This window comes from Dermacentor albipictus, chromosome 4 (genome assembly GCF_038994185.2).
Source record: "Dermacentor albipictus isolate Rhodes 1998 colony chromosome 4, USDA_Dalb.pri_finalv2, whole genome shotgun sequence".
NCBI lineage: Eukaryota > Metazoa > Arthropoda > Arachnida > Ixodida > Ixodidae > Dermacentor > Dermacentor albipictus.
In genome coordinates, this window is record NC_091824.1 from 178,235,126 (window position 1) to 178,247,572 (window position 12,447).

General features: G+C 47.0%; 1 protein-coding gene across 5 annotated transcripts in view; it reads left to right on the plus strand.

Annotated features, from left to right (window-relative positions):
* LOC135908638 (uncharacterized) overlaps positions 1–12,447 on the plus strand; it is a 639,285-nt gene that overhangs the window by 124,335 nt on the left and 502,503 nt on the right. The window lies entirely within an intron of this gene.

Consider the following 12,447-nt stretch of genomic DNA (forward strand, 5'->3'; position numbering starts at 1 on the left):
AAAGGATTCAAGTGCTCCTGGGTGAAAGGCGGAAGAATCTGCGCAAAAAAAGACTCAATGCCTCTCTCATTCGTGTGAACCGGGAAGCTGATATTAAAAGAATTGCTTAAGGAGAATAGCAGCTACTTTCAGTGAGTTATCCGATTTCACCTCTTTGAAGAAATCGTTTGGGCGCACGTTACCACGCAATTTTACACTTGTGAACATAAACATTAGGAGCCTACGTAAATACGGGAAGGAATTAAAAGTGCTAGCTGAATATTTGCTTGATTTTTGTCGATGCTTTTGTGGTCAGAGAAATCAGCGTGCCAGAATATTTCCTACACATGTTCTCGTTAAATGGATACAGGTGTTGCAGCATAACACGGACTAACCGGCATTGCTATATTTGGAAATTCAAAATATGACACTTCACTGGTAGAATTTACGTTCAGGCCTGCTGCGGAATGCTTCGCCGTAAAGGTTCATTGTGTAAATTATGAACTGTTATTGCTAGCGGTGTACCGGCCCCCAAGTAATAGTGCTACTCGTTTTGTGTTGGAACTGAAAGATGCATTAAAGAGCTTCTCATCAGTGGATCACGTTTGCCTGGCAGGGGATTTCAATATTAACATCTTATGTACAACAAACACCTTAGTATCAGGTTATTTATCCGTTTTGGTATCTTATGGTTTCACGTCAACGGTGATTGCCCCGACAAGAGAGGAAATTTTTATGGCCGTTTTGTAACGTCTTCCTTAGACCATATTGCGGTTCGAGCACCTAATCATTCAATAACTTCTTGTGTTATCACTCATAGATTATCTGACCACTGTGCTGTCGCTTGCCGTGTATCCCTAAATGTAGCGTTCGTTGGCGCAGTATACAACTGATAAGGTCAGAAACATGTCAGAATTTCAGATAAAGTTTGTGGATCAAAAGAAACTTGACGGTCTCATTATGCATTTTACCTGGTCTTCGTTGATTGACTGTAGGCCTCCATATCAAGTGTACAATAGCTTTTGTGAACGTCTAGCACATTTGGATTGGTACTGCACATTTTTCAGGAATAATAAGGGCAGGAAAACCTGTCCATGGATTAATTCCGATATTATGCAAACCATATCTCAGAGATTGGCTTTGGAAAAAAAGTGAGCGTACCCCTCCAATAACCTCCAATTAGAATATACGATTACAAGAAATAACGTAGTTGCTCTTCTCTGCGCTGCGAAACGTCGCTTTTTTTACACAAATTTAATCAATCGTCTAAAAGTGCTAGCAAACTTAGTCGCTGATAAACCATCTCAGAGGGAAATCCTAGACTGTAAAATCTGCGATAGAACAATTTCCCGGAAACCTTGCTGAAACAGCTGACTTGTTCAATCATTTCTTCAGTCAGGCTTCAACAGAGGCGTTATCTAAGCCTCGGCAAGATGTGACACTTAGTGTTTCTTTGACAGCATCTGCATTTTTACCGCGGCTTTCGAAATCTGACCTTGACCGGATAATTTTCAGTTTTCGAACGAATAAACCACCTTGAGTAGATGGAATATGTGTAAACTCGCTGAGAAGAAACTTTGTGGCGCTTTCAGATATATTGTGCTTTTAATGTTAAATAGCTTCCTAGATACTGAAACTATGCCACAAAATCTAAGAACTGCTTTAGTTAGAGCACTCCATAAGGCAAGAAAGAAATCTATTATTGAAAACTAACGGCCTATATCTATTTTGCCCACATTATCACAGGTTTTCGAAAACTTTTTGCTTGAAGTTATGACTTCTTTCATTCAAAAGTTTTCAATTTTGTCTGACCGACAATTTGGTTTCGTGCAAGGCCGGCGTACAATTTCGCTCCTGGAAGAATTTGCAGATTATTTGTATTCTGCTTTTGAAAACAGTCTCTTTAGCTGTGCTTTGTTTCTCGACGTATCCAAAGCCTTTGATTCAGTTTGCCATGACACATTACTTCGCAAATTGTATCTTACTGGTTTTAGGGGCCCCTTCTATACTCAACTTCAAAACTATCTCACCGACAGGTCACAAATGGTTGTTACAGGTACCAAATACTATAGTTGCAAATTATCCCTTGGTGCTGGTGTCCCTCAAGGGTAAATTGTACCGCCTCTTCTCTTTAACATATTCGTGAACGATTTCATTTCAGTAATCCCATATGGTAAAGTGCATCAGTATGCGGTCGATATCGTCCTTCTAACAAAGCATGTTAATTACAAAAAGGCTGTTGAATATCTGCAACAACCGGTGCATGAAGCTGTGGTCTGGCTTTTTAAAAACAAACTCACCGTCAATCAAAAGTCACAAAAAGTATCAAATCAAATTAAATCAAATCAAATTTTATTCTCCAGCAAGTATCTGGATGGTCACCTGGGCTAAAAGCTGTACGAACAGCTTGACGAAGGCCCAGGAAACCATTATATGGCAGCAACCGACAGAACGAAATAACAATAGCAATACAGAAGTAGTCATCAAATCAAATATAGTACAGCAATCAAGTACAGCATCAAATAAAGTACAGCAATAACACGGAAGTTTTCTTAAACGACATATGAATAAATACGGATTAGATGTGTACTAAGTATGTTCTTGGTTGTTTTCGACTAAAACCAGCAGTATGTTTATGTTTATTGAGAAAAAATGGCAGATTGTGAGCCAAGGATTGCAGCTTGTAATCGGTTCTAAACTGTGGTAAGGACCAAGTGTCAGTACAACGAGTGTTTACTATTGGTGTACAATATTCAAGGGAAGCAAGTTGTGTCAGGAAATTGCTCATACATGTGGAAGAAAAGTATGGTATTTGTAACAGACGAAATTCATATATGTTATCTACAGGGATCAAACTGAATGATGCTATTGCGGGATTAACACTCGACGTTGGATCAATGTTAACGATAAGGCGAATAATTTTCCTTTGCAATAGAAGAAGCTTGTTCATATTTCTTTTAGTTGTTGTTGCCCATACCAGTGTACAATAGTTAATGTGAGAAAGAAATAGGGCGTAATATATTTGTAGTTTAGCGCTTGTGGGAAGAAGCGTGCGACAGCGTGAGATTACACCTGTAACTGCAGACAGTTTTCTGGAGGCGTAAACATGAGCGTCCCATTTTAGATGGGCAAAAAAATACACACCGAGAACCTTGTGCTCGGTGACTATTTCTATGTGCTGGTCTTGAAAAATGAATTCACCGGAGGAACTGCTTTATTTTGAGCAAGAAAAATAACTGCTTTGGATTTAGTTGGGTTTACTTTGATTTGATTTACTCTAGTCCATGCTGATAGTTTAGTAAGGATATCATTGCATTTTAGCTCTAGTGTGCTAATATTACTCCCAGAAATAAGTAAGGTGCTGTCATCAGCATATATTACAAATTTTACTGTGGTGTCGATATTTACGATATCATTGATTAACGTATTAAATAAAAGGGGCCCCAATATACTTCCTTGTGGCACGCCACATGCAATTGGTAAGAATGATGATCTTTGGTTGTTAATATACACGCACTGGTACCTGTTTTCTAAGTAGGATTTAACTAAAGCCAAAGCTGTACCACGAATTCCATATGATGAAAGCTTACTAATGAAAATACTGTGATCAATGGAGTCAAATGCTTTGCTAAAATCGAGGAAAATTCCATCTGTCAGTAAATTATTATTAATATTTTCCAAAATTATTTCCTTCAGGGCTAACAAGGCGGCTTCAGTTGACCGCCCCTTCCTAAAACCATGCTGTGAGCTTGTAAAAATACTGTGCTCATCATAAAAGTTTGTAATGCGAAAAAAAAACTTTTTATGCGAAGCATATTACGAGGGCTCAACCCAGCTCCTCAGGCGCGGCGGTGACCATGAAATCACGTGACACCGTGACGTCACGACAGAGGAGAAGTGGCTTTGGCTCAACTCTTGCAAGACGGGCTGGGTGGGAATCGAACCAGGGTCTCCGGAGTGTGGGACGGAGACGCTACCACTGAGCCACGAGTACAACGCTTCAAAGCGGTACAAAAGCGCCTCTAGTGAATGCGGTGTTGCCTTAGAAACGCGCTGTTTCTAAGGCGTGCGTCTCTTGCTCAGGCGCACATTTCGTTGCCGCGCCGAACGCTGCTTTGCTCGACGCTCACCGCGTCCAATGCGGGGCGCGTAGTCGCTGCCCTGTAGCCCATTGTCTTACACCCCTTGGCGGGTCGACGGGAACGCTGTCGCGTTCCACTCTTGAAGGCGAAGAAGTAATGCATGAGTTGTTTCTTCGTCTAGCCGAACCAAATATAGCCAAGCAACAGCAGTTCACCAGGCTAAACAGTGGTTCAACAACTAAAATAAAGGCTAGTATGCTTCGCATCCTGGGCTTAACCTTACCTAAGCCACAGCCATTTTTTATGCGAAGCATATTACGAGGGCTCAACCCAGCTCCTCAGGCGCGGCGGTGACCATGAAATCACGTGACACCGTGACGTCACGACAGAGGAGAAGTGGCTTTGGCTCAACTCCTGCAAGACGGGCTGGGTGGGAATCGAACCAGGGTCTCCGGAGTGTGGGACGGAGACGCTACCACTGAGCCACGAGTACAACGCTTCAAAGCGGTACAAAAGCGCCTCTAGTGAATGCGGTGTTGCCTTAGAAACGCGCTGTTTCTAAGGCGTGCGTCTCTTGCTCAGGCGCACATTTCGTTGCCGCGCCGAACGCTGCTTTGCTCGACGCTCACCGCGTCCAATGCGGGGCGCGTAGTCGCTGCCCTGTAGCCCATTGTCTTACACCCCTTGGCGGGTCGACGGGAACGCTGTCGCGTTCCACTCTTGAAGGCGAAGAAGTAATGCATGAGTTGTTTCTTCGTCTAGCCGAACCAAATATAGCCAAGCAACAGCAGTTCACCAGGCTAAACAGTGGTTCAACAACTAAAATAAAGGCTAGTATGCTTCGCATCCTGGGCTTAACCTTACCTAAGCCACAGCCATTTTTTTCCAATCCCTTCGAAAAAACTGGGAGGACGGAAATGGGACGGTAATTAGACGCAAGGTTGTGATCACCGCCTTTGTACAATGCAGATACCCTTGCACATTTGATGGAAGTTGGAAATATACCTGTCTCAAGGACAAGATTAAAAATATGAGCAAGGGCAGACGTTAACAATTCTAATGCATACACGTGCTTCGAAAACCCCCTGAAATTTGGAACCACGGTCATTCCAGTGTACCTTCATACCCAAGACTGCTTATCCTGTAAGTGTACTCCTGTCGAAAATACAAGCTCAATTAAGTATCTCGGCATTCATTTCGATAGTGATTTGTCGTGGCATAATCATGGGGCGCATGTGTGCTCCAAACTAAGATCTGTCGCATGTTTACTCTTTACCATTAAAAGTTTGGTGCCGTTTCAGACTAGTAAAATGATAGTACATTCCCTTGCATACAGCACATTAAGGTATGGTATAACGGTTTTCGCGTTCTGCCCCCATCATTGGCAGGACAGATTTGATCAACTCTTAAAAAATACATTAAAAAGTGTGGCGTATAATCGCGTGACACCACCAAACCGATATATTTTTCATGAGCCATCCTTCTTTTTGATCAGTACAACAGGTGACGCCCATGGACTATATGATGGTTCAATAATGTTCTTCGCAAGCATTTTGCGAACTTCTGCGTGAATAACTTGACGCTCAGCTGGTGACACTCGATACGGGCGGCGATGAATAGGAGGGGCATCGCCGGTATTAATGCAATGTTTGACAGCTGTTGTTTGGGCCAAAGGACGATTGTTAAAGTAAAAAATATCGTGGTAAGAAAAGAGAACGCGGTAGAGTTCACGAGCGTGCTCGAACGGTAAGTTGGGCGTAATCATTTTCTGTAAGTCAGCGATGGTACAATTTGCCGACTGCGATGGTAGAGGAGTATCGGATGAAGTGTCGTCTACTGCAATTTATGCTACTGAGTGATCCTCGAATGAGCAAAGCTGGGCCAGAAACATCCCGCGTGGCAGCACTTGTGTCGTCAAGCCAAAGTTGACCACTGGCAGGCAGACGCAATTCGCCGTAATAGATTAAACTTTATGAGGTACTGTAATCCCGTGTGTAAGGAGGACATCTTGCATAGGAGCTGCGATGTAGTCACCGTCGGGGACTGGTGGGGATGACACTAGGTCAACGTAAGTCAGTGCCGAAGGTGGCAAGCGAACGAAGTCGAAGGAACTGAGGCGAGTAGGGTGTTGTTCAGCGGGATCCAGAACGGGCAGGTCGAGGCAGAGAGTACTGGCAGAGCAATCGATGAGAGCAGAATGTGCGGAGAGCAAGTCTAAGCCGAGAATGATGTGGGGACAGTGGGCGATGACTGTGAATAGCACGATTGTTGAGCGATCGGCGAAGGAGACGCGGGCGGTACACATACCGATTATGGGCGCTGTTCCGCCATCGGCGACACGGACAACAGGCGTCGTGGTGGGCGTGATAATTTTCTTGAGCCGGTTACGAAAGTCAGTGCTCATTACGGACAAATGCGCCCCAGTGTCTATGAGTGCAGACACAGAAACACCGTCGACTTGCACGTCAAGAAGGTTCAGATGAGTGGGCAACGTCAGGAGAGGATTTGGCGGCGTAGGGAGCAATGCAGCGTCACCTCGAGGCGCTGCATCGTCTAGTTTTCCGGCTGGGAGCGGCGTCCGAAGGGAGTCGGCGAATAGGAGCGACGGGGCTGGGGAGAGCGAGATTGTCGTCGTTGGGGCGAAGGCGAACGAGAATAGGGGCGGTTCGTTGCAGGAGAATCAGCGGTGGCGTTATCGGAGCGTGCGGCATAGGGACGAGAAGGGCCACCTGGGGGGCGAGAGTAGGCAGTATAAGTAGACCGGGTCGGGGAACTCCAGCGACTGCGACAGTGCCGAGAAATGTGCCCGATTCGATGGCAGTGGAAACAAATGGGCTTGTCGTCAGCAGTGCGCCATTCAGATGGGTTGCGGAAACGTGGTGGGTAAGAAGATGCGGGACGGGGCGGAATCGAAGAAGCCGGGCGGGTATCAGAACGATGGGCCGAGCAGATGGTGTGAATTCTCATGTTTTCGAACTCTTGGCGGACAACTGCCTGGATCAGCGAGACCGTGAGTGCAGATGTGTTGGTGGGACTGGAGTCGAAGGCAGCCGGATAGGCGGCCTCGATCTCACGCCGGACGATCCTGGTAACATCGGCAGTGTTGTTAGGAGGAGGAGTGTCGGCACAGGAAGATGTCGCTGAGGTGTTGGGCAGACGGGCAAACTGCTGGTCAATACGTCGGCTTTTAGCGAGTTCCAGGCGGCGGCACTCTTTTATAACAGCATCCACCGTGGCTACGTTGCTGCAAACGAGCAAGTTGAAGGCGTCATCGGCAATGCCTTTGAGGATGTGGGCAAGCTTGTCTGACTCAGTCATGTGGGCATCAACTTTGCGGCAGAGAGCCAAGACGTCCTGATTGTGCGTGACATAGGGCCCTGTACACGTCTGCACACGGCCGGAAAGCGCCTTCTGCGCCGCAAGTTGGTGACCGTAGGGGTTTCCGAACAAGTCTCGAAGCTGTGTCTTAAGTGAATCCCAACTGGTGAGCTCATCTTCGTGCATGCGATACCAAACTCTAGGGGGGCCACCGAGGTAAAAGACTACGTTGGCGAGCATAATAGTAGGGTCCCACCGGTTATTGGGGCTGACGTGTTCATACAGGCTGATCCAGTCATCTACGTCTTCCCCATCTTTGCCCGAGAATACGCCAGGATCACGGGGAGCGGGGAGAGTGATGTAGGTCGTCGAAGTGGAAGCAGGTGTCGGAGCCGGCGGAGTCGGGTTGTCGTCGCCGGGAGCCATGAAGGAAGGCTCGACGTACCCTCCACTGCGAAGCTCCGTGACAAGGCACAGGGAACGCCCACCTCCACCAGATATGTTACGTAGGAAGACGCAGACGAAAAGCTATCTACAAGTATATTTACAAGAAAATACGCTGCGCTTGGCCAAGAGGCAACCGCCTGCGCTAGCTTCTAATCGTCGTCGTCGTCTTCACACTGCTCGCCTTTTCGTGATCGCACATATTGCTCCGCAACAATATAATACGTAACTCAAGCAGGCTAGGTCACTATTTGTCACGGCCCCGTTTCAAAGGGGATATCAATAAGGCATTATCATCATCATCATCAGCAGCAGCAGCAGCAGCATAATCATTATTATTATTATTATTATTATTATTATTATTATTATTATTATTATTATTATTATTATTATTATATTCATCATCATCATCATCAAGTTATTAGGTTGTTGATAGGTTACTCTGACTTTATTTCTTGTTTTCTTCGGTTAGACGAGCAATAACGCACGAAATGTAGAGAGACCACAAACAACGGAGGCATACAAAAACAAAGTTCCTATTAGTGGTTCAGAAAGTTTGGTGTTGGGAACTGTGTGTTCTTTTTAAAAGATTGGTAGGCCATTAGGAAAAATAAATGTCAAGAACTTGGCGGCGCATCCCACCACCCCGTTTCAAAGGGGACGCTCACAGCATCCATCCGTTCATATGGGAAAAAGAGTTGTTTGATTTGCTCGTTGTGGACTCGTAACATCATCATGGCGTACCTGAATGCGTGCCATGACGCTGTGTTGCGGTAATCGGACGAATCTCTCTAGTTTTGAATTTACTTTTCCTTCCGTGTTCTGACGAGAGCGATGCAGACGTGAGTAATGGTGCGAGCGCACTGCAACTTAAATGAGGGACTCGCCGTTCTTCTTTTTTTTTTTTGCCGTGTCAGCAAGGGTGCCTAGAGCGGCGCGCGATGGCCTTTGTGGGAATCAATCTAGCAGAGTAGCCTGTCCATAAGAGAAGACCTTTTGATAAAGCGAGCGTCCAGACCCGTTTATGTCGACCCTCTCGCTTTCTCCCTTTCTTTTTTCTTCTTGCGTTTGATGTCAGCCTCGATAAAGGGTAAACTAAGACAAGCGGCTAGGACTTTGGCGTGTCGCTGGCTAAAATTACGGAAGAAAAATTGCTTTAGGAGTCCACTTGATCACTTTGCAAAGTGGCGAACGGCGAACCTTTACGTCTCGCGTACTCAGCCATGATCGGGTAGAGTCGGTGGAAGGACTTTCGCAGCATTGGACCAAAACATAACTCCTCTCTTGTTAATCATTTCGTGTTATGAGATGCTAGAACATAAATAAAAGGAAAAAAACTATGCTCTAACAGAAGCCCCTTATGACTGCGGACAGCACTTTGGACGTGTGGCTACCTTCAGCCGTGGACAAATGTCCAGTGCATTGCCGTGCAAGTGCTAAGGCAAATCGCCGCTTCATGGACTTAAACATTAGCGTTGTTTACGGTGCAAGCGGAAGGAATGTTTTAGACCAGCGGCTGAGGCTCTTCCTTTGTATCGCACTTATCCCTGAAGCGCATATGGTATTGCAAAGCGAAGTGGGTGTGGTTCTCATGTTCTGCAGGCTGCTTTGCCTCGCAAGCTTACATTATGGAGGCAATTAAGCACGCGTCTCCTACTTTTCGGTTTTTTCTGCGACGATTCCTGTGAGGGCACTTCAGAAGCTCCGCTCTCAGATTTTTAAAACTAATACGTCGAAATGATGCGATGTGGTCACTCAACGGTGTGTGGGATGTGAATGGCTGATGTATCGAATACCATGTCACAGGAGCATTTCGAAGGTCTTCGAAACGATAGTCTATATATATAGCTTGGACTCTAACGAGTCGGTCGACTCTATGGTCTATCGAGTCAACGAATTGCGCGGCACTTTCTGAGCATCTCGAAGGGTTTTGTGCATTAGACGCAGGTACCCACGTCAGCAGCGTTTCTCTCACGTATAGCGTGCCTTAAACAACGTGCACGATGAAAAACAATCGCAAGGGAACTGTTGAATTTGCAAAAATAGTTAATTTTTTTGCTGTAACAGCAAATGTCAATAATAAATTATGAGAAAAAGAACTTTGCACCGAGCAGCTAGATGTTGTAAGAATTCAGAAAGGAAACAGACTGCTATCCGTGCAAAATGTGAGAATATGTTTCAAGCGTAACTGAAAAGCAGCTCTTTAATTCAGTGTGATAATAACTACACAGCAATGAAAATGTCATTTTAGATATTTAGAATAATTCTTGGGCGTGGTTAATTTTGCGGGTGCAGAATACTTCCTTGCGACGGTGAAGCCAGAAACGCTTGCGGTCAAATCGCAAAAATCGGTGTACGGCAGCCGACTTCGTCGTGTAGCAGTCATTAAGAGACTTTATGGTTGCAGTGATACTGCTCATACGAGTCGATAGAGTTTGAAGATTTCGAAAGGTGTCGACTCGATTGCCGTCGGCACAGGTGTACAGCTACCACGACACATCGCAAAGCAGCTCCAGTCGCACAGATACGTTCCGCAATATGTGCACCATGATGTCCGCGCGGCTCCACAATTCAGTTCGTGGTTGGCGTCATCCAACCAGACGCCGCGTCAGCGTCATATTTTTCGTCTCGCTTCCTGCGTCCTTTGCGCTGCCACCCATCAATCTAAATGTGTTATAATTGCTCTAGCATGCTCTTATTTCCTAAACATAATTCAGTTCATTACCGCTTTACTGTACTCGATGTATTAGGCTCCGAATTCCTTGCTCACATCGAAGAGTGGTCTCCTGCTGGGCGTTTGCGTTACGCGGACCTTTACTTAAGGACAGCCTCCAGGCTTTGCGGCAATGTCAAGGTGGCCAATCAATGCCAGTTGCAGACTGTGTCGATTGTTTCTTGATCAATGCACTCACAGTTACGGCCGCACTCGCGAAGGCCGATTTTCCCAGCAGCTCGTTCCAGTGAACTTCCGGTGCACCGCGCACGCTCGCGTCGCCGTGGCATGCGACCGACGAGAGGGCGAGCGCTGTCCAGGCTGTACTCGCGGGCGTAACGATTTTCTACGGATCGCAGGAATTGGCCGCTCATCGGGCGCCTCCCGCCATACAGCCGCTTCTCCTCCGCTCGGTCAGTCTTTCCGTAATGAGCAATTGATGACCGTAGATTTTCGCTCACTGGGATCGTAATGAATGGGGGTCGCTTACAGACCCGTTCCCTCTCGTGGCCGGCGTCCTCGCAGCCTGTTTGCAGGACTATGCGCATGCCTGTTCGCACATCGCACTCATTCGTCCTTTGAGATATGGCAGCTGGCAGCTTAATTTGCTCTGAACGCGCTCGGTCAGCGCGGCACCAGTCGGTTGGACTAGTCGCGCATCGCCAGCTCGGCCTAAACGGGTGCAGTGCAGTGAGAGTCGGGGCAGATCCCAGCCCGCGGGATACCGTTCGGCCAAATAATGTCCGTGACTTGTCAGGGTCCCGTAATTTTGATCTGCCAGCACCCCATTCTCGGAGTGAAAGTGAACGGGTATTGTATACCGCGGAACGGATCTGCAAATGCAGTATTGGATGGCACGGCACGTGCGACCTCTGTATCTTGCACAGTACCGCTTGGTTCTGTACAGACAGTGCACGCACATATGGCCGGCCGGTTTGGATTGGGAGAGGAGCAGCCGAGAAAATGTGCTACAGATGACACTAGGAATGCGTTATGAAGCATCTCTGGTTTAAGGGAGACGGCTGCCTCGTTCCTGGAACGATCCAGTTACACTGTAATTGCGCGGCCACGTGGCCGACGGCGTGATCGCAAGCACACAGGAGACACGGCGCACGAAAGGAGCACAATAACCCCAATTTTCCTGCACACGTTCACGTAGTGAGCTGCACCTCGCTTGGCAGAGGTGCTAGTGTTAGTTCTGTGCGCACGATCCACATGACTTTTTCGTCGCTATATGTGCATTAGAGATGAATTTAGTGAAACCCGCACTTATTTCTTTCTTCACACCACGCATAAAAATAGTACCCGAGCTTTAAGTCTTGATGCCGTAAACAAACTTGCTTCATTCCCCTCATATCGGGGTCGGCGAGGCGAAAGAGACTCGTCCTCTCCTCCCTGAATATCGCGACGTTCTCATTTAGTAGCTGTACTCAGGAGTGAAGAGGAGCTTCGGACTCGTCTCGTTGTATGACGCTTGTGAAGTATCTTGAGGAAGGCGCTGCGAAGCGGGTCTCATGTCGTTAGCGAGGACTCTCGGTCTTCGAACCAAGTCCTGGCGGTGCCTCTCAATCGAAAAAAAAAAACATCGCTCTGCTTGTATTGAGAGTTACAGCCGTTAACAGTTGAAACCCTTTCGAAAGCCTCGAGCCATGTTTCGGGTCGTCTGCGGAAGCCCACCCCGTGGAAGGTCGTTGAAGCACGAGCGTTGATGCCGCCGCTGGAGCTGCCCTCGTCCCTGTTATGAACATTTTTGTTTTTCAGGCGAGAGCCTTAACTGGCTCATACCCCCGATGGTGTGCGGCGTGCGGTACGGAAAGTCACGTGAGCTAACCTCGCGCAGACGCGCGCTTCTGCCGCTGCTCACGCGTTCGTCGTCGCCTTCTTCCACACCTGGATCCGATGCCGCTCATC